The sequence below is a fragment of the Triticum dicoccoides genome, chromosome 6A (genome assembly GCF_002162155.2).
Source record: "Triticum dicoccoides isolate Atlit2015 ecotype Zavitan chromosome 6A, WEW_v2.0, whole genome shotgun sequence".
Classification (NCBI taxonomy): domain Eukaryota; kingdom Viridiplantae; phylum Streptophyta; class Magnoliopsida; order Poales; family Poaceae; genus Triticum; species Triticum dicoccoides.
The window spans coordinates 344,058,566-344,077,604 of NC_041390.1; positions in this window are offsets into that span (position 1 = coordinate 344,058,566).

Consider the following 19,039-nt stretch of genomic DNA (forward strand, 5'->3'; position numbering starts at 1 on the left):
TGTACATGTCGTAGCTTGTGTACGCCTGCTTGGCCACGTACATGATGTGAGCTTTGTCGAGTTTCTCCATCCAGGACGAGTGCCAAACACGCTTTTCCTTGTTGCAGGAATCCTTCATGTCTCGATAGTAGGGTTCGATGATGGCCTCGGCGAGGTGAACCAGTGAGTCCTTCTCATGCTCCTTGATGCCCTAGTTCTTGTATTGGCCCTGGATGTCGACAATATTCTAGCAGGAGATGCTCGAATTCTTGAGCACCTTTACATCATTGGTGATGTCCACCGTACCGAACAGGTAGTGGGGGATGTTGACAAACCTGGCAAAATGCTCGCTAGGCCTTGTGGCCAGGCAGTAGTGGTAGATGAGAACATGGTTGTGCACGCACATCTGGGTGATGGCGACCTTGGGACGAGACCCGACACAAGCGCGGGTGTACTCGAGGTCGAACCCGACCACCTTGTACTTCTCCTCGGCAAGCAACAGCTCCATGATGTGGATGGAGTGCTCCACCCAGACCGGGTTGTTGGTGTACACCACTAGGAGCTCCGTGAACCTTCTGTGGGTGTCCATAATGGCATGCATGGTGAACTGCTGCTCATCGTCGGCAGCCGCTCGGAGCGCGATTGGAGCCACGCAGGATACCCTCTAAGAATTTGTCTTGGTAGGTGTGCTTCTTGCAATGGTGAGGCACGATCAGAAGGTTGAAGAGACACAAGGGTTAAATGGTTGCTGTAATAAATGGGGGCCGACCGACCTGTAATCGTCACGTCTTGTCACAATGTTCATAGCATAGGATTCCAGTGCACGCTTACAACACCGCACCGCACGCATTTCATTTGACCATGCGTGGGCTCGAAGAGGCGCCAAATGTACCGTCGGTGAGCCTGTTCCCGCGCTACCAGACAGTTTAGCGTGCAAGCTTCCCGCCCAGCTAGTTTCGCCACGCGTCGGCTAGAAGAGGGACAAACCGTGGGTGTTTATTAGCAAAAAGATTTGTAAAAACAAAGTGTGTGGAATGACTTCGGTCATAAGTTTACCCATGTGTGATGAGGTCAAAGTTACACAAAAGGGTGATGATGGACACTCGAGTGCGATAATTAATTCTGCGCTCTATAGGTCACAGAGTTGAAGAAACCAACTATGCACAATAATGTCGAATATCGAAGTCGAGTTAGCTGTACAGATCGTGCGCTATGAGATTGACAAGGTAAACACATTCGAGAATGGTTAATAAAATCGAAGACCATTGTGTATTAAGGTCAAAATAGTGCTACCAATATATGAGTCTCATACGATGCTATTTCAACGATTGTACCACAAAAGCTAGAAATATTACAAGGTTCATATTCCAGAGTTATATGGTTCAAATTCGAAGATTACAAGGTCCAATTTGATATTCGAAATGAAATTCAGCTCATTAGCTGCAAACACTCGCGTTGATCCGCTGAATATGGATACCAGAGAGGTTCAAACTAATATTACCACTTCTAAGTCTGGTTTCGAAACCTCATAATTTTTGCAAATGGCTCAGCCACTAAGAACTCATGTATGGGATTGACACGATGACTTCCGATTACTCTGTCATATGAAGTTCCAAAATGAAATTCAACATTTTTGGAGCCTATTCCATTCTACCGTAGCTGCCGGCCTGATGAACAAACCATTCATTTTTGCGAAATAAATGTAGGGAAAACCTCATTACCTTTAGCATCCTTGCTCTGACAACAAAGAACCTGGCGAATATAATATCCAGTAAAGTCCCTCAGTAGGAGTTTAAAGTAATTTCTAAGAGATGCAGATCTAGGCATTCAACGTGATTGTTATATTGTATCACATTATCCACCACTCAGCCTACTCTTAACTTCAAAAAGAAGAAAATGTGTTAGTGCATACATGCATTTTTGAACACTACTATAGGCCTATTTGGTTTGCAGGATTTGTAAAATGCACTAACATGCCATCTTCGATCTGACATGATTAACATGGGCATTTGATTACAATCTAGAAAAATGTAGCCTTCTTCACAAGAGGTTGGTGTGGATGAAAAGTTCCCTAAGAAAGCAAGTACAGATGAATCCAAAGGAGAAATGCTTATGGATTGTAACCATATGGATCAACCAACCAATATGGGGGGACATGTATGTACTAAAATTCTCCAAAAGAATCCATCAGAAATCATAGTACATTGTCATTGTAAACTTGGAAAATGTCTCACAAATTGAACTCCCTTATGGTTAAAATTTAATAGGTAAGGAACATCACCTCGATATATAGCTTCTCCAGGCACGGAAAGCATCTCAGGAAAATGACAGGTTGCTCCAGGTTGGGGCCGATAGATTCTAGTGCCAAGACCTTCAATGTGTGAAGTTTCAGGGTCAAGCTTGTCGGAATCATTTTTTGGATGACAGACAACATACATCTTCAAAATTAGAAATAATGTTAATTTTTAGAAGGAGAGGTAGAAGGCGGCTGTTGTACCTAAATGGGTGTGGATCCAATAACATGTTCGATGTATTTGTCAGACGAGTAGTCCACCACTGTTAATTATGGCGCAGAAATGACATTGATTCTTGTTGGACCTACTTGATCAACTACAAGTAATCTCTCAAGTGTAGGTGTGTCCTCAGTGACCATACCATGGTACACATCTTGTGATGTCTTCTTGCCACACCAGCAACACACATAAATAGTCCAGAGAGTTCAGTACAGCCATGGAGCAGGCGCTCCATGTCACCGTTCGGGGGGCAGACGGCGACAAGTTCGAGGTGCTTCAGTCGTGGTAGAATAAGAGCGGGCGCGTCAATAAGGGGGAATGGCATTTCCTGAACTTGGCGACATGCAGCATGGGCGCGAGGTGGAGCGCAGACGTTTGCAGCGAGCGCATATGCACATCATCAAAAGTGATTTCCTCGAGATGATCTAGGGTGGGGGATCGGAACCAGTCGTCAAGCTTGGCTCAGTCCTTGCCATTGGAACGGAACTTGCCCATTCTAAGGCCTCTGGTTGGGCCAAGGTGACTGCCGAGGATCTTGGAGAACGTATCCAAGCTTATGCGATAGCCATAGCAGAGCTCGTGCATGTCGATGAGGTCGAGAGGGGTGGAGTTCCATAGGTGCACTACTAGGAAAAGGGATGTTAGTGGCGCACCTGTTTTGGCCATTAATGGCGCACTACAGGTGCGCCACTATCATCACGCCATTAGTAACTAATACTAATGGCGCACCCCTGGTGCGCCATTAGTATATCAGACAGTAGGGAAGCACCAGGCAGTGCGCCATTAGTATGTCCCATGGTGCGCCATTAGTATGCCTCCCAGGGGGCCATATTTACCTTCTGCTCTGGGTTACTAATGGCGCACTAAGAGACAATGCGCCACTAGTATTTTTACAGCAGTGCACCACTAATGTGATGTATGGTGCGCCACTAGTATGAATATTAGAAATTATTATTTTTCTTTTCTGATATTTGCACAGGTTACAAAATATATTACTGCACAAAATATAGACAGCACCACACAGCAACAACAGATTTATCTAATACAATAGAAGATTAGTCTCCGAATATAATTCATCATATTAGCTAGTCTCCGAATTCAAAATACCGAACAAAGTTAGAACATTACAAGTCTCGAGACCGCAAGTAGCGAGTTTGTCTTCACATTACAAGTCGATATCAATCATCTAAACTACCATCACATAGAAGAGAGCTGAAGTCATCACGATGAGCATCATCGCGATGAAACTGGTCTTCATCCGGTTCCTCCCCCGCTCCCTCGTCTCTCCCACTAGATAGCGCGCGTATCTAGCTTCCGCCTCCGCCCTAGTGGTGTACCCTTTGTAACTGTTACCGCTGAAACGGTGAACCTGTCTCCGGCACTCCTCCCATTCATTGTAGACTCCGGGAACCTTACCCTTGTACATGACATACGACGGCATGTCTATGCACTAGCCAAACAAAACGTTAGTAGCAATTCACAGACAATACATAAGCAATATACTAGCAAAAGAGCCCATGCGTTGCAACAAGAGAGAAAACATAACACACGCTCTTAACTCAACAACCATCACTCGAGACCACAATAGGTCCCTCACTTTTATTTTTGCGAGGCATCATATTAGTGTTGCCGCTTATCCTCCTTCTCACCCTCGCCGGCGATGGCCTCGGTGTTCACACAAAACAACAAAAAACATGTGTTGAATATGGTTAATCCTAAGGCGTCTCTCTCTCCCTCTCCCACTCTCTCTCTCCCCCCTCTCTCTCTCTCACTCGCTTTCTCTCACTGTCGCGATGAGAAATCTGTTGTTTTCCCCCGTGACATTTTTCAGAGGTATGCATGTGTAGTTACCGGTGTTTTCTTTTCCGTATATGGTTATAGTGGGGTATTTATTTGCAATCCGGATCGCCACCGATATGAAAAAAAATGAATTTTGCGATTTAATTATAAGTTTTCTTCCATAAGAATATTGAAAAAATATTTAATAGGTAAAATTAACATCATATTTAGATTCCGCACATTTTTCTAATAAAATTTCATATATAATATGTTCTCGAAGTTACGGTTTAAAAGATACATATAATTTAGAAAATCATTTGGTTTGACTCAAATATATTCCAAAATAATGTTTAAAAATACTTAACAAGTAAAAATAATCTCATATTCATATTCTACATATTTTTCTAATCAAATTTCATATATAACATGTTCAAATTGGAGTTACGGTTTAAAAGATATGGATGATTTTAAAAAGCATTTGTTTGACTTAAATATGATCTACGGATGAATTACCTAAAACATCAGGGGGTTTTCAAAAAATGTAAAATAATGGTTCGGGTGTGACTTAAATCCGGACGGCGGGTTGATTTAAATAAAAGATAGGGACTTTTGTGCAAAATACAAAAATAACGATTCGTTTTAACTTAAAACAGGACTGCGGGCTGAATTCTCTAAAATAGAGGGACTTTTCTAAAAAAATGGCATGACGGACGAAAGAAACCCAATTTGCTTTATTATTAGGTAAAGATAAGTATGCAACAAAAGGATCGGAAGAGAAAAGCAAGACATTAATAGCACGATTCATGGTCCTACTAATAAATAGCATCGATTACATATAAGTTGAGCGACTGTCCAAACCAAAGAGACATACAAGTTCATTAAAGTTTAATTACAACATGAGCTAATCGATATTTCAGAACTACACATAGCATCACTTCTTTTGACTCGACTCAGGGACCGGAGCGTGGATGAAGCCGCCGTCTATCGTGATGGTCATGAAATCGCGGGTGTTGTCAGCCTGCATTTGTAGCGTTGTTTCTATCTCACTGTTCGACGGTTGATATCTGAGGTAGAACTGCCCCGAGGTATGAAGGACATCTTGATGGATGATTTCCGCAAACTCCGACTGGATGAGAATTCTTGTCTGATGTTCGCGCCCTGGATTGCCGAGAAGCTTGCGGCCCAATCTTTGAGATTATTTGGTAGCAGATGGTGATTATGGTCCCGTATGACTGCCCTCATGTGATGGAGGGTGTAGTAGGCATCCTTCTGACCGCCAGGCGGCTGCTTGACGCAGGGGAACATCGTTTTGTGGGCGAACACGTGCTTGCCATACCTATGAATTGGCCTGCTGAAGGTGCCTCCAGATCTGGCGTAGTCGGGGAGAACATCATCAAGAACTTTCTTGATATTTGTGTAGTCTTTCTTCGACTAACAGTCCGAGTCAAAATACGTGGCCATGGAATATTTCGGACTTAAGAGGATGAGTGTGCAATGTGTGTCACTGCACAAAACATGGAATGTTAGGAAAAAAAGAACGATCGAAATCTAAGAAATCATATGTTACGGGGCGGTGAGGGGATGACTTACTCGGGAAAGTAAGCCACGAGGAAGTTATCCTTATCTGGGTTTGCCAGAACGCCTTCGAGGTATGAACTCGCGACTTGCCGGTCCCTAGTGCTGCCCAAGATCTTGGCACACATATAGAAGGGGGTCGACTATCACCATGTCCAGGGTCTTGTCTCTAATGATCCGCATCTCCATACTCAGCGAAAATAGCCGAACGAAGGAGTAGTGCAGCGGATGAAGGTTAAACATAGCGAAGATGTTATCGAACCGCAGGACGATCATACCCCCGATGGAGCTATCGACAAAGCCCTTTCCGTCTGGCACCTTGGCCATGAAAACCGGGTATGCCAGATCATTCTCGGAGAGACGCCGCTTCTCCAAAGAGAGAACACTGTCATGCAGACTCCGCATAGCACTGGTTGAAGCATTGAGCAGATTAGTCAGTAGCATCGGCCTACCCGTCACATGCACCCTCCTCGAGATATCCTTAGATGTAGGTGGGCCGTCCTGAGCATGGATCGTACTCGGTGCTGGCTGGCTCGCACCCTTGTTATTCTTTCTTTTCCGTCCCTTCTTCTTCTGTTGTAATGGGATCGAGTTCTACTCACAGACAGCCTTCTTGAGTGTGTTGGGGATGATAATATTTGGCACCTCGGCTATCTGAGGCTCGGTGAAGGCCGCAGCTTGAGGCGTCTCCTGAGAACTGAACGCCAGACGACGCCTGTTGCAACTGGGTTTCTCCATGGTACCAGCTAGATCGTCTTTTGCAGGGTTGGGTTCTTAAGAAGGAGGCCCCAAGAATTCGTCACCGTACCCATGTTCGTTGAAGTACTTATCGACATTGGTAAATGTACCGTCGTTGTCGCCGTCGGTGTCGTCCGGATCCTGTGCCATATGCATGTCCGGATCCTGTGCCATATCCATGTCCGGCATGTCCGGTAGCGTTGCGGGGGTCTTGCCATGGCTTGGCGCCAGCACGACTGGCGGTGTTGTCTGTGGGGTGGTGTCCCCCACCCCAAACGAATCTGGCTCTTCGGCCAAAGCATGGGTCAATTTATGCAGGCGCTGAGGGTCATCACATCATCTTCGTCGGCCCCATGGGGTCGATACAGAGGTAACATGTCGTCGAAGCCCGGCAGCACCCGAACCAGCTGAACCCTATAAACGGTGGGTGGCTTCTGATTACCGTGGAACACGCGGTTGCTCGGCTGAATGATTCTTCCCTTGGCGACACCGACCAACTTGTCGTTCAGGAAGTGCAGGAGAGTGCACGGAACATCGGCGGCGCCCAGCGAAAACATGTTGGGCATCAGGGATGCCCAGTCAAAGGCAAGGAGATGAAGTCATCGGCCAAGAGGCTTAATTAGTTACCGTGATGGCGTCGAGCTCGGCTAATGTCGAGGCACCGCCAACGGTGGGCGTGCAAGTGACAGAGGGGCCGCTTGCTGCCGAGGTGCTGGCCGGTGTATTCTTCCCACACTCGGGTGTATTATGCTGCAATGCCGGCAACGCCGCGGGAGACACCAATGCCGCCTCCGCCGGAGACACCAATGGCACCGTCGGTGCGTTGTGCGGGTTGCTGCCCGTGAAGCTGGGAATCGGGGGCGGCCCCTGTTGCCCGCCCGCAATCCACACCTGCAGCCCAAAAACCAAGGTAGGCATAATGGCGGTGATCGTCTCTCCCAGTTGGTCTCGCACTTGCTCTTCTACGATTTCCGGAATCCACGCCACTTGTGCTTTCAGTTGTTGAACCTCACGCTCCTAGCTTTCCGAGCTGGTCTTTCTCTCCTTTCGCCCAGCGGTATAGTACTCTGACCATTTCGTGGACAAGCCTTTCCTGGGCACACGACCAGCTGACATCGGCTTACTGAGCTTATCCTTGTTTTTCATTACGCTCAATGCCCTATTTCAAGGGGTGTCGAAAGGGGAGCTCTGAGACGACCCCGCGCTACTGCTTTCAGTGTCCTGCGGAAGGAACGTGAACCATTTAGAAATTTGGCTTCATTAATTAGAATGCAACCATATGGAGCTAATTACGCGGGGGTGTATTCCTTACCAGAACACGCTCAAGCGCCTTGGTCTTCGGATTCGTGGTAAGCTCCTTGGTTACCGGGTCAATCTTGTACCTTGCCCTGACATAGTTCCTGGTCTGCTTGTCATTGTATTTCTCGAAGAGGGGCGGTAGGCCTTGCTCGGCATGCTCCGCGTCCTCCTTGTCCAATATAGGTTCCGCCACTCTGTAACCGCCGGGACCGAGTTTGTCGACCCCTAAGTTCAAGTCCCGCATCTCTTTCCCCCACTGACTTGATTCCGCCGATGCGTTGCTCTCGCACTTGATCTTGAACTCCCGGTAGTCATCTTCGCTGATCGAAGGATTTTTCTCCTGGATCTTCTCATAACTATCACCTTTTTCAATCATGCTCTTCACCAAGGCTCTCCAAGTAGACCGGGCCGTGCTCGTCTTCGTGAGGGCGGCACTATTCAATTTATTCCCTGAGAGGAGTGTGTTTGCGAAGTGACCAGGGAACTTGTATCGTTCGTGCAGCTTCGTGAAGAGGAGGCTGCGCAAATTCCCTCGGTCACGATGCCTTAGGTTCTCGGTGTTGATCGAGATGGTGCTTCGTAGAATGCACCCAAGCTGTCCCGTGTACCCCTTGACTATTTCTTTGAGCGTTGTTGGATGCCGCTCGGAGGACACTTCAGTAAATTCCTCCTTGACGGTGCCGAGCACGTTCGGGCATCGGTCCTTCCGTTGCCTCTTCGGTTGGCTGCCATCTGTGCGTGCGCCGCCATCATCAGTGGTGGCATCCTCGATGACACCATCAGTGGTGTCATCCCCAACACCACTAGGGGTTGTGTAGTCGGGATCGGTGTCTTCCGTGGCGTCCTCATAGCGGTGAGGTTCTTCCTCCATCTCCTGGGACAACTCACAGAATGCCTTGCCCGAACCGCCGGCCTCATCATTGTGGGCCATGTTTCTCTCTAAATAGGAAAAAATGTTGGTCAAAAAGTTGGTTATTGTCAGGGAACAAGATCATGGTCTCATCATTTAGGGTTTGTCGACACCGATCCATCCTAAAAGCTAAGCTTTTATCATTTATGGTTTGTCGACGCCGAGGCACCCTAAAATCTTATGCTTTCATCATTTAGGTTTTTATCGACACCGAGGCACCCTAAAAGCCAAGGTTTAATCATTTAGGGTTTGTCGATGCTGAGGCCCATGCATAACACCGAGGCAGTTGATCCTACTTAATTAAGTACTAAGATACCCCGACCCATTCATTAGTCACAAGTACCCCATATGTCCTATTTTTAGCAAAGTCATGCTAAAATTCACGAAAAATTTCAGCATGACCTTTGCTGAAAATAGGACATATGGAGTACCCAAATTTGCCGGAACGGAAGTTAATCGACATTCCGGCAAACTCAAGGGCCTCTCGGGGTACCTACAAAATCATCATGACACAATGGTCGGAGACAAAACCCAGCAAACTAGCACCACAGTTTGCCTCTACTTTCATATGGAGGTGTTGCAACAACGAAAATACTTTATCACATTATAAGTCCTCACACCATCAACTATGACCAAATCTAAGAGTATAAGTCTGGTTACATTCACCCAAGTCCAAACATAAAATTCTGTCCAACATAGTACAATCCAACACACCAGCACTTTTAGGTTTCCTGATTCCTCGAGACAGAATAAGTAGAGAGTGTCCTAAACTGAGTAAACATGAGTATCCAAAATAGTTATTTGCTTAATTTCAAGTTTGACATATACGATAGTGATAGATGTAAGAGGCAGAACAATGCCAAAGCCACCACTTCAAATCTGGAACAAAAATACAAATTACACTATAGATTTAGGTACCTCTATGGTAGTAACATGCCAGCTTGGCCATGCTCTGCCTAGAGCTACTGCAGCACTATGAAGCCCTCAAACGGTATACTAGGAGCACCCAGCGACCATATAAACATCTAAATTTCTATATACTGAGCATGCATGGCACTTCTAGCAACAACATCAAAATCAAGGATAGATAGGTCAGATTACACAAATAGGTTCCATATTCTGAGAAAAAGAATAAGTGATAAAATGTATAGCTGGAGCTGGCCCAAATTCCTAAAGTTGGAGCAGCTTGTAAAACTACACTTTGAAGTTGAAGCTTTTAAGAAGAAAAAAGCCCAGCCGGATAACTGTAAGGTAATGACTACTCATACTGATGGTCAGAATAACTGATCCACTCTCCAAGAAGATGGCAGATAATGATTTCCTCCTTAAATGCAACTAAGCATTAAAACATGGATTTAGCCCTACTGATATGCAAATGGGCAATATAATTATTCCACTACAGGAATAGGAACTTGCATTTCATAATCTTGGCAACAAGTACTAGTACTGGATTTATTGCAAACCCAAAGCATATATGGCATGAACTGCAAATCCATGATACTGCATGGTGAAGCTCAGATAGCATCAGCAATTCAACATTCAACTATTAAGTTCCTAATCCCTGAGGGGAGCATGGCCATAGGGGGCGGCAACCAGGAGCTAGGCGCGGTGGTGCGACAGTCTATGGTGATGAAATCAAAGGGGGGGAAGGGGAACCGGTGCAGCTCACCAAGAGGAAGACGATGGCGAGCTCGTGCGGGGCCAGGGTTGACGAGGTGCCGCGGATCAACGGTGAGGCCGTGGTGGCCGGAGGTGGAAGAAGACCTCGATCCGCATGATGCAGAGTCGTCGAGCTCGAATGGGTGGCTGTAGATGACGTAGAAGATCACTGCAGAGCTCCTGGACTCCTTGGTGGGGTGCGGGGATGACGGTGGTCGCGAGGATGATGCGGTGACGGCCGGCGACGACCTAGTCAGATGATGCAGCACGAGGCGAGGGGAAGTGGGGAGGTGCTAGGGTTTGCACAGGGGTCTGGGTCGGCCTTATCCAACAGGGGAGCCGGAGCGGGTGTGGAGCGGGCGCTGGGGTCGTCGGAGCGGGCTCGGGGGTCGTCAGAGCGGGTGTGGCGAGGGAGGGAAGGGGATCTGGCGAGGGAGAGGGAAGGGGGATCGGGCGAAGGGGTATCCAGCTAGAGGGGGGCATGTTAGTAATCGCGCACCATCTAGGGGTGCGCCATAAAAACACTAATAGCAATGGCGCACCATCCTTTGGTGCGCCATTAGTAACTTTTTTTCTGATAGCAATGGCGCACCCTCCTCCGGTGCGCCATTCGTAACTTTTTTTCATTCTTTTTGTTGCATCTAATAATTTATTTTTTTATCAAATTTGTTATTTTCATGAGGACTAGAACAGAGGATATCATCAAATTTGTTTTTTTTGAAAATATCATCAAATTTGTTTTTTTTATTTTTAATTGAAAATATCATCAAATTTGTTATTTGAAAATATCATCAATATTTTTTGGATTTTTAGTTGCATTCATTTGTGAATTGGTAAAACATTTATGAATATGAAAAAATATCATCAAATTTGAAGAATATTCATGAATTCAAAAAGTGCCCATGAAATTTAAAAATATTCATGAGTTCAAAAAATATTAACAAATTCAATATTCATGAGGACTAGGACAGAAGAAATATCATTTCAAAATGTCGAAATACAATCGAGAAATGAAGATTATGATTTAAATACAATCGATCTTAGCTAGCTATCTTTTCACAATCTTCTTGCCCTTCTTTTTCGCAAATGGAGTTCTTCTGTTGAACGGACGTCCTTTAGGTAGGGTGGTCCTGCTTCTTCTTGTGGTGTATGGCACTTCATCGTCGTCGTCATGTTCCATCTTCGGGTCGCCGTACTTGTCGAAGTCTTGCTCATTGGCGACTCCATCCATTCCGATGATCTTCCTTTTGCCTCTCCTCACGACAACACGACTGGGCTTTGACAGGTCGGTAATGAAGAAGCATTGGTCCACTTGGGAAGCTAGTACCCATGGCTCAGCTTTCGCGGTGACGTTTGCGCCCACGGTCTTGGATTTGGCTTCGGGTATAACCATGGTGGTGAAATACCAGTCTTCTTTTATGACGCTCTTGGCCCATCTGAGACGGAACATCGGGACCTTCTCTCCAGTGTAGCTCAGCTCCCAGATCTCCTCGATCCTTCCGTAGTATCTGTCCTTGTCGTTACCGGTGTAGGATTCCATCGTTACCCCGGAGTTCTGATAACCATCGCTCTTCATGTCCTTGTCCTCAGTGTAGAATGTGTAGCCGTTGATATCATATGCCTCATAGGTCATCAGGTTGTGCTCGGCGCCCTATGACAAGGCAAATATGAGTTTTTCTTCCATGGAAGAATACTCATGTAAAGGGTACGACAGAAGCTTCTCCTTGAATCAACGCGTGAAACTTGAGTTGTGCTCTTTGATTATATCTCCATCCGTCCTCTGTTGGCCTCGGTCATTGTACGTCTTCTCAATAAAGGTTTTGTCCTCTACCACCCAAGGATCGACCATGTCTATGTGTTGTAGCACGACTAGGTTTGCTCTTTCAAAGTCGGCGAGTCGACCCTCGAAGTCGACATGCATTTCGCGGCGACCCTCACGGTGACCCCATCCAACGAGCCTGCCGAGGTGCCCATTGACGGGAAGACCAACGGGGTTCTCGATTCCTAGATAATTCGTGCAGTAGGAGATGCACTCTTCGGTCAGAAAGCCCCTGGCTATGCTTCCCTCTGGACGTGACATGTTGCGAACGTATCCTTTGATGACACCATTCATCCTTTCGAACGGCATCATGCTGTGCAGGAACGTCGGCCCGAGTTGGATGATATCCTCCATGATATGGACCAGCGGATGCACCATAACATCGAAGAATGCGGGCGAGAAGTACATCTCAAGCTCGCATAGTATCACCACGATCTCTTCCTGTAGCCTTCTGAGATGCCTCACGCCAACCGACTTCCGAGAGATGACATCGAAAAGGTTACATAGGCCAAATAGCGTTTCACGGACATGCGCGTCCATGATCCCATGGATTGCAACTAGAAGTATTTGCGGCATCCGCACGTGATAGTCGTGAGACTTCATCCCGCTGAACTTCTGCTTCGCTGAGTCTAGGTATCTTCTTATCTTCCCCGCATAACCGTAAGGAAGTTTTACTCCTAGGAGGCAGGTGAAAAACTGAATGATCTCCTCCTGACTTAGAGTGAAGCACGCGGGAGGGTAGTCATTTCCGATCTTCTTGGCCTTTTTGCCTTTCCGATGACTTCCCGTGTCCTGCTTCGCCTCATCATCATCATTAGCGTGAAGCTCCTCCCTGATGCCCATTGATTTCATGTCTGCCCTTGCTTTCGACCCATCTTTGGTCCTCTCTGGCATGTTGAGCAGGGTACCAAGCAGACTCTCGCACACATTCTTCGTGATATGCATGACATCAAGGTTGTGAGGCACACGGTGGATCTTCCAGTACGGCAAGTCCCAGAAAACAGAGCTCTTTTCCATACCTTCAGTAGCGGCTCTGGCGCCTTTTGCTTCTTTCCCAGCTGTGGGCAATCTTTCCAATTTTTCAACAGCTTGTCTATTTCCTCGCCGCTCCTCGTACGCAGGCGTCTTCGGGGTTCAGTTTCACCATCGAACATATCCTTGTGTTTTCTCCATGGGTCATTGTCGCGAAGCCACCTTCAATGTCCCATGAACACGGTTTTCAAAGACCTGGGATCTCTATCTAGCTGGCGATACGTTGTGTCATCCATGCACCTGACGTATCCAGGAAATCCGTAACCAAGATAGTCGTGCACCATCGTGAGCAGTGCAGCTCTCATAGGGAAATATTCTTTCTCTACGGCGTCCCACATATTGGCTGGCATTTTCCAAAGCGTGTCTAGCTCCCCTTTCAGCAGCCCTAGATACAGATTGATGTTGTTCCCTGGTTGTTTCGGCCATTCAATTAGCATACTCATGTGAATGTACTTCCTCTTCATGCACAACCAGGTGGGAAGGTTGTACATCCACACAAACACAGGCCAAGTGCTATGTGTGCTTCTCTAGCTTCCAAACGGATTGACTCCATCGGTGCTCGCACCCAGCACGATGTTCCTTGGATCATCCCCAAATTCTGGGTGTTTGAAGTTCAATGCTTGCCACTGGCTTGCATCCTTAGGGTGACTCAGCATCTTGTCTTTTTTATTTATCTCCGGATCATTTCCGTCATCTTCTCACTTCTTCTCCTCCCTATCTGCATGCCAACGCAGGAGCTTTGCTAGCTTAGGGTCCGTGAAATACCGCTGCAGACGAGGAGTGATCAGAAAGTACCACACCACTTTTCGAGGAGCTTTCTTCCTCTTCTTGTATCTAGTGATGCTGCACACTGGACATATGGTAGACTCCGCGTGCTCGTCCCGATAAATGATGCAATTGTTCATGCACACATGGTATTTCACGTGCGGTAAATCCAGAGGACACACGATTTTCTTCGCCTCCTCGAAACTGGTCGGGCACTTGTTCCCCTTGGGATTCGTGCCAGAATGACATGTTCTCATCGAAGCATGCGTCGGTCATTTTATGTTTTACCTTCATCTCCAGAGCCATGAGCGTTACTTTCAGGTGGGTATCCTCGGGCCTGCATCCTTCATATAATTGAGTAACCGCGTCTATCTCTAGTTGATCCAGCTTGGCCTTCTCTCGGGCGGCAGCTCTTGCGTTATCCGTCTGCTTGAGAAGCAACTCTTGAATATGAGGGTCCTACACCCAGCCCATCGATGGTCCATCGTCGTCTGCTCCGTCATCTACATCTTCATGATCATGCCCTTCGTCTTGATCTTCCACATCATCATGTATGGCATCACCGTTGTTATCATGTCCTGGAGATTCGTCGTCTTCTCGCCCGCCCTCGCCGCGGTGGTTGTCTTGTTGCCCTTCCTCATTTCTTGCCCGGCGCCCATGGACGACTTCATAGTCATCTTCATCACCTTGCCACCAATAGCCATCCATGAAACCACGCAAGAGCAGGTGGTCCCGCACCTGCCCGGAATCCGGGTCCGCAATAAGGCTCTTCAGCTTGCATCTTCGATACGGACATCTTATCTCCGTCTCGTTCTTTTGAAGCATCTCGGCCTTCGCGGAGCTCAAAAACCTATTCATGATGCCTTCGGTCTTCGTGTGGACCATGGTCGCCTGCGGGGTAGAGAAAAACGATATTTTAGAACCAAGAAAAAATTTGGCATGACTTTGCCTAAAAATAGGACCAAAAAGAATGCATAGTGCCAAATTCTCGCCGAAACGGAAATAAATCAACATTCCGGCAAAATATTGGCAATGATCGCATTTCAAATACCGGTACCTGCGTACACAAACATATATGCAACACCACAAACATATGCAACACCACAAACATACGTAGATCTAGCTAGGCCATAAAAAGTGCGTGTGCATGTTGTTGGAGGGAGAAAAAAGTAGATCTACAACATAAGGAAAGCCTTCACCTTACTTATCTATCAAAAAAGGTAATTTAACCACTTAATTTGGGTGAATATATGGTGCAAAAGAGGTGAGGAGGAGGAGGCAGCCGAGACAAGCTTGGAGGAGGAGGAGGAGAGAATGAAGTTGGGAAAGTGAGTGTGGTAGGTGGCTGTCCAAAATATCTAGCTGGTCTCACGTTACTAATGGCGCACCACCTACAAATGCGCCATTAGTAACCCTGGTTACTAATGGCGCACCTGCCAGGGGTGCGCCATTACTAATTTTGCAAATAATAAATAAATACATAAATAAATATATATATAATTCTCAGTAGTGGTGCACCGTGGGTGTGGTGCGCCAATACTACTTTTGGAAAAAGAGTAAAAAAATGTCAGTAGTGGTGCACCGAGCGTGTGGTGCGCCATTACTAGTTAAAACTAGTAATGGCGCACTGTGCCCTGGTGCGCCATTAATAGTTTTGGAATTTTTTTGCTAGTAATGGTGCACCTTGTGTCTAGTGCGCCATTAGTAATGAGGACACTAATGGTGCACCTGTATCTGGTGCGCCAGTGCTATATAGCAATGGCGCACCACATACATGGTGCGCCATTAATGTACATATCAGTATAGCCCTTTTCCTAGTAGTGGTGGTGCCACCACCAGGAAAGGAAGGTTGTCCGCCCCAATTTGATTGGGAGGAGGGAGATGATGACTATCAACATATCATCGGGGCGGCTGATGATGAAGTCTAGGTCTGCTGGTGTCGCTTGTGGTTCTTGCTCGCCCCGCCTCTGCTTGTTGGCAGCCCTGTTCTCCACCTCCGAAGTCTCCTTGTCAGTGGCGCTTTCTGATAAAAGTGGGAGTAGAGGGAATATTTAGTTAAAATAGGGAATAGAAAAGTGTACTGGGAACTAGAAGTGATTAGGTAGGAATATAGTAACAAAATGGAAAAGAAATTGGTTGCTTAAATACTACACAATTCATTTGATATTGTTGGGTAAGTCAACATGCAGATACTTGAAAAGAAAACTTACTTCGAACAAAGTCTGGACGGATGATATTGTCAGGGAAGTTAGCATAGATCTCATGACCAGGCCCTTTTATGTGTAGTGCAATTATAATGCCAGCTTTCAGTACATAAAACATAGAAATTTCTTTCCAAAGGCCAGTGCCAAACTAGGAGTCACCATGTTCATCAAGTCTTATAGTAGCAAGGATTGTAAATCCATGGTTTGTGTTCAGTATGACTTCCCTGCAGTCTTGATTTATGTAAAGGGAAAGATTGTGCACTACAGATTCTGTTGCACAGCAAGGGATGCGCTGCATAAAATGGTAGGATTGTTAAAGAAAATATGGTAACATGCAAATAAGGGCCCAAATTGAAAGAATTGTACATCAGTTGAAATCGAAGGACAAAAATGTATAATTAAAGATATAGGGTAAACATGATGTCATGGAAATATGAGAGTAGTCGAAAGAACAATACATCATTAATATGCCTAATATAGAAAGAAGAGGGGAAAATCCCCTTTGACATATATGGTGCGTGTGGCACCTTTTATTCAAATGTAGCAATATATAGTATATGTTTAGGAAAGTAGGCCATGCCAACCGATTTAGGGTGAGATTGAACATACCGCACACATCATCAAGTCATCTGGTATGGTGACATGGAATGTCTGGCGGAGGCTGCAAAGTCCTGATGTGTCCGCGCACTGTACACTCTATGAATGAAAGAAAACCCTCAAATCAGCTCAAATAAAAATGAATTCACCGCGATTTCAGCCGAGTGATTAAAGGAGGCAGATGAACTGGGATAAGAGATGAGATAATATCTCATTAAATTAGTTACATTGTTATTCATGAGAAACAACCCTCAGTACGGCGGATTCCCCAACCGAGCGGAGCTGGATCGACCGCGGGCAGCGCTAAGAAGTGGAATGTCTGGCGGAGTCCGCGGGCAAGCGGAAGTGGCGAAATGCGGTGGGGTTTACCGGCGCCAGGCGTCGAGCTAAGTGGTTACTGCCGCGATAGGCTGTGTCGTGCATAGACGCGGAAGAGCTTGTGCAGGTGTGAATGGGGACCAGAGGGGGTGGTGGGCGGGGTGAGGGTTTATGTGACGTGGGGATGGTGAGGGTTCTTTTTTCTTTTTTGAATTGGGTGGTGAGCGTTTTCTGTCCCACAAAGAATTTTGGAGGCAACGGTTTGCTAGAGCCAACTGTGTGTGATTGACGCAATAGGCAAAATGAAAGGCATTGCACACGGATCCAATTTTGGGAACCATGTGTGATTGACGTACTACCTCCGTCCTGGTTTATTGGTCCCCTTTGAAATTTGTATGAAGTTTGGACCAAATATTTAACTAAGAAATGTTTATGCATGTCACCAAAAATTATATCATTGAACACTATGTTGAAATACGCATCCAACGATATAATTTTTGCTGACCTGCACTAACATTTTGTCAGTTAAATCTTTGGTGAAAATTTAACAAAAATTACAAAGGGGACCAATAAACCAGGATGGAGGTAGATTCCACCAATCGAACTGATTGCATCCATATCCCATAGTTAGACATAAGTAAACATAGATTAAACATACTTAGACATAGATAATAAGCATACACAAGCATAGTTCAACCATAATTACATAGTTCAATCATCATTAAGCATACTCAAGCGTACATAGTTCGATCCCACATCATCTCATTTGCCGGCACGATCCTGAAGCTTCTCCAGGTACTCGGCATACGCATCGTGCCCCACCTTGCAAGAATACATCTGCTTGAAGGAGCCAACGGCCCGTCCTCTTGCATGTGCCAAAACACTTTGATACGCGTCATGAAGCTTGTGGTTGCAAAATGGGCATTAATGGTCGCCGTCCCAGGTCCTAATACGCCTGTTATGCATTCCTGCATAAAGCTCCCTCATGATTTGCCTCTTGTACCTGCTCTAGACATCTTCATCCTCGCTATCCACATCGTCAGACAACACCTATACATATAGTAAAACAAATTTGGAATCAAATCAATTTTTACATGCCGTGAAGTAGGATTAGGAATTTATGGCTATTTTTTATACATATCCAGAGATTATGGTTTGATTTTCAAGCACGTCGTCTATATATAGACCAATCTTGAAGAAAATAATAGCACAAACATATATGTAGGTCATTCAAAATCAATTGTCAAATCCTGGCTAGGAATTATTAGCACAAACACAAACCCTAGTCGGATTACTAGCAAAAATCATTTGTACAGATGAAACAACTAATCACTTATCACTAGTACCATTCAAACAATTAGTACACTACACAGAGAAACCATAGGATCTATTTGACACATAAATGGTTATAGATGACTATCCAGTTGTCCGTCATCGTCGAAGTCGTTGCCCGAGTGGTCGTCGGAGTCGTCGCCGGGGTCGTCGCTCGAGTCATCACCAGAGTCAATGTGGAACTCCGCCTCCGGCTATGGAAGCTCGATGCCGTCGATGACGTCAGGGTGTAGTGATAACTTGCCGGCGGTGACGGCAACCTCTATCTCCATCTCCCCGCCGTGCTCTAGTGCTTCAGCAGCCCTGGTGTCGCCACTCCCTCCGATGGGGCGCTTCGGCGGCATCCTCATACACTGGCGGCTTTGAGGACTGAGAGCGGCATCGAGGATGCAAGGGGAGAGAGAGGATTGTGTGTGTGGTGAGGATGGGGGTGCGGCCGCTTGGGCACACCATTAATATGGAGTATGGAAGAGAGGTGGGCGGCGGTCATACCACTGGCTCGCCTCCGGGTGAGCCTGTG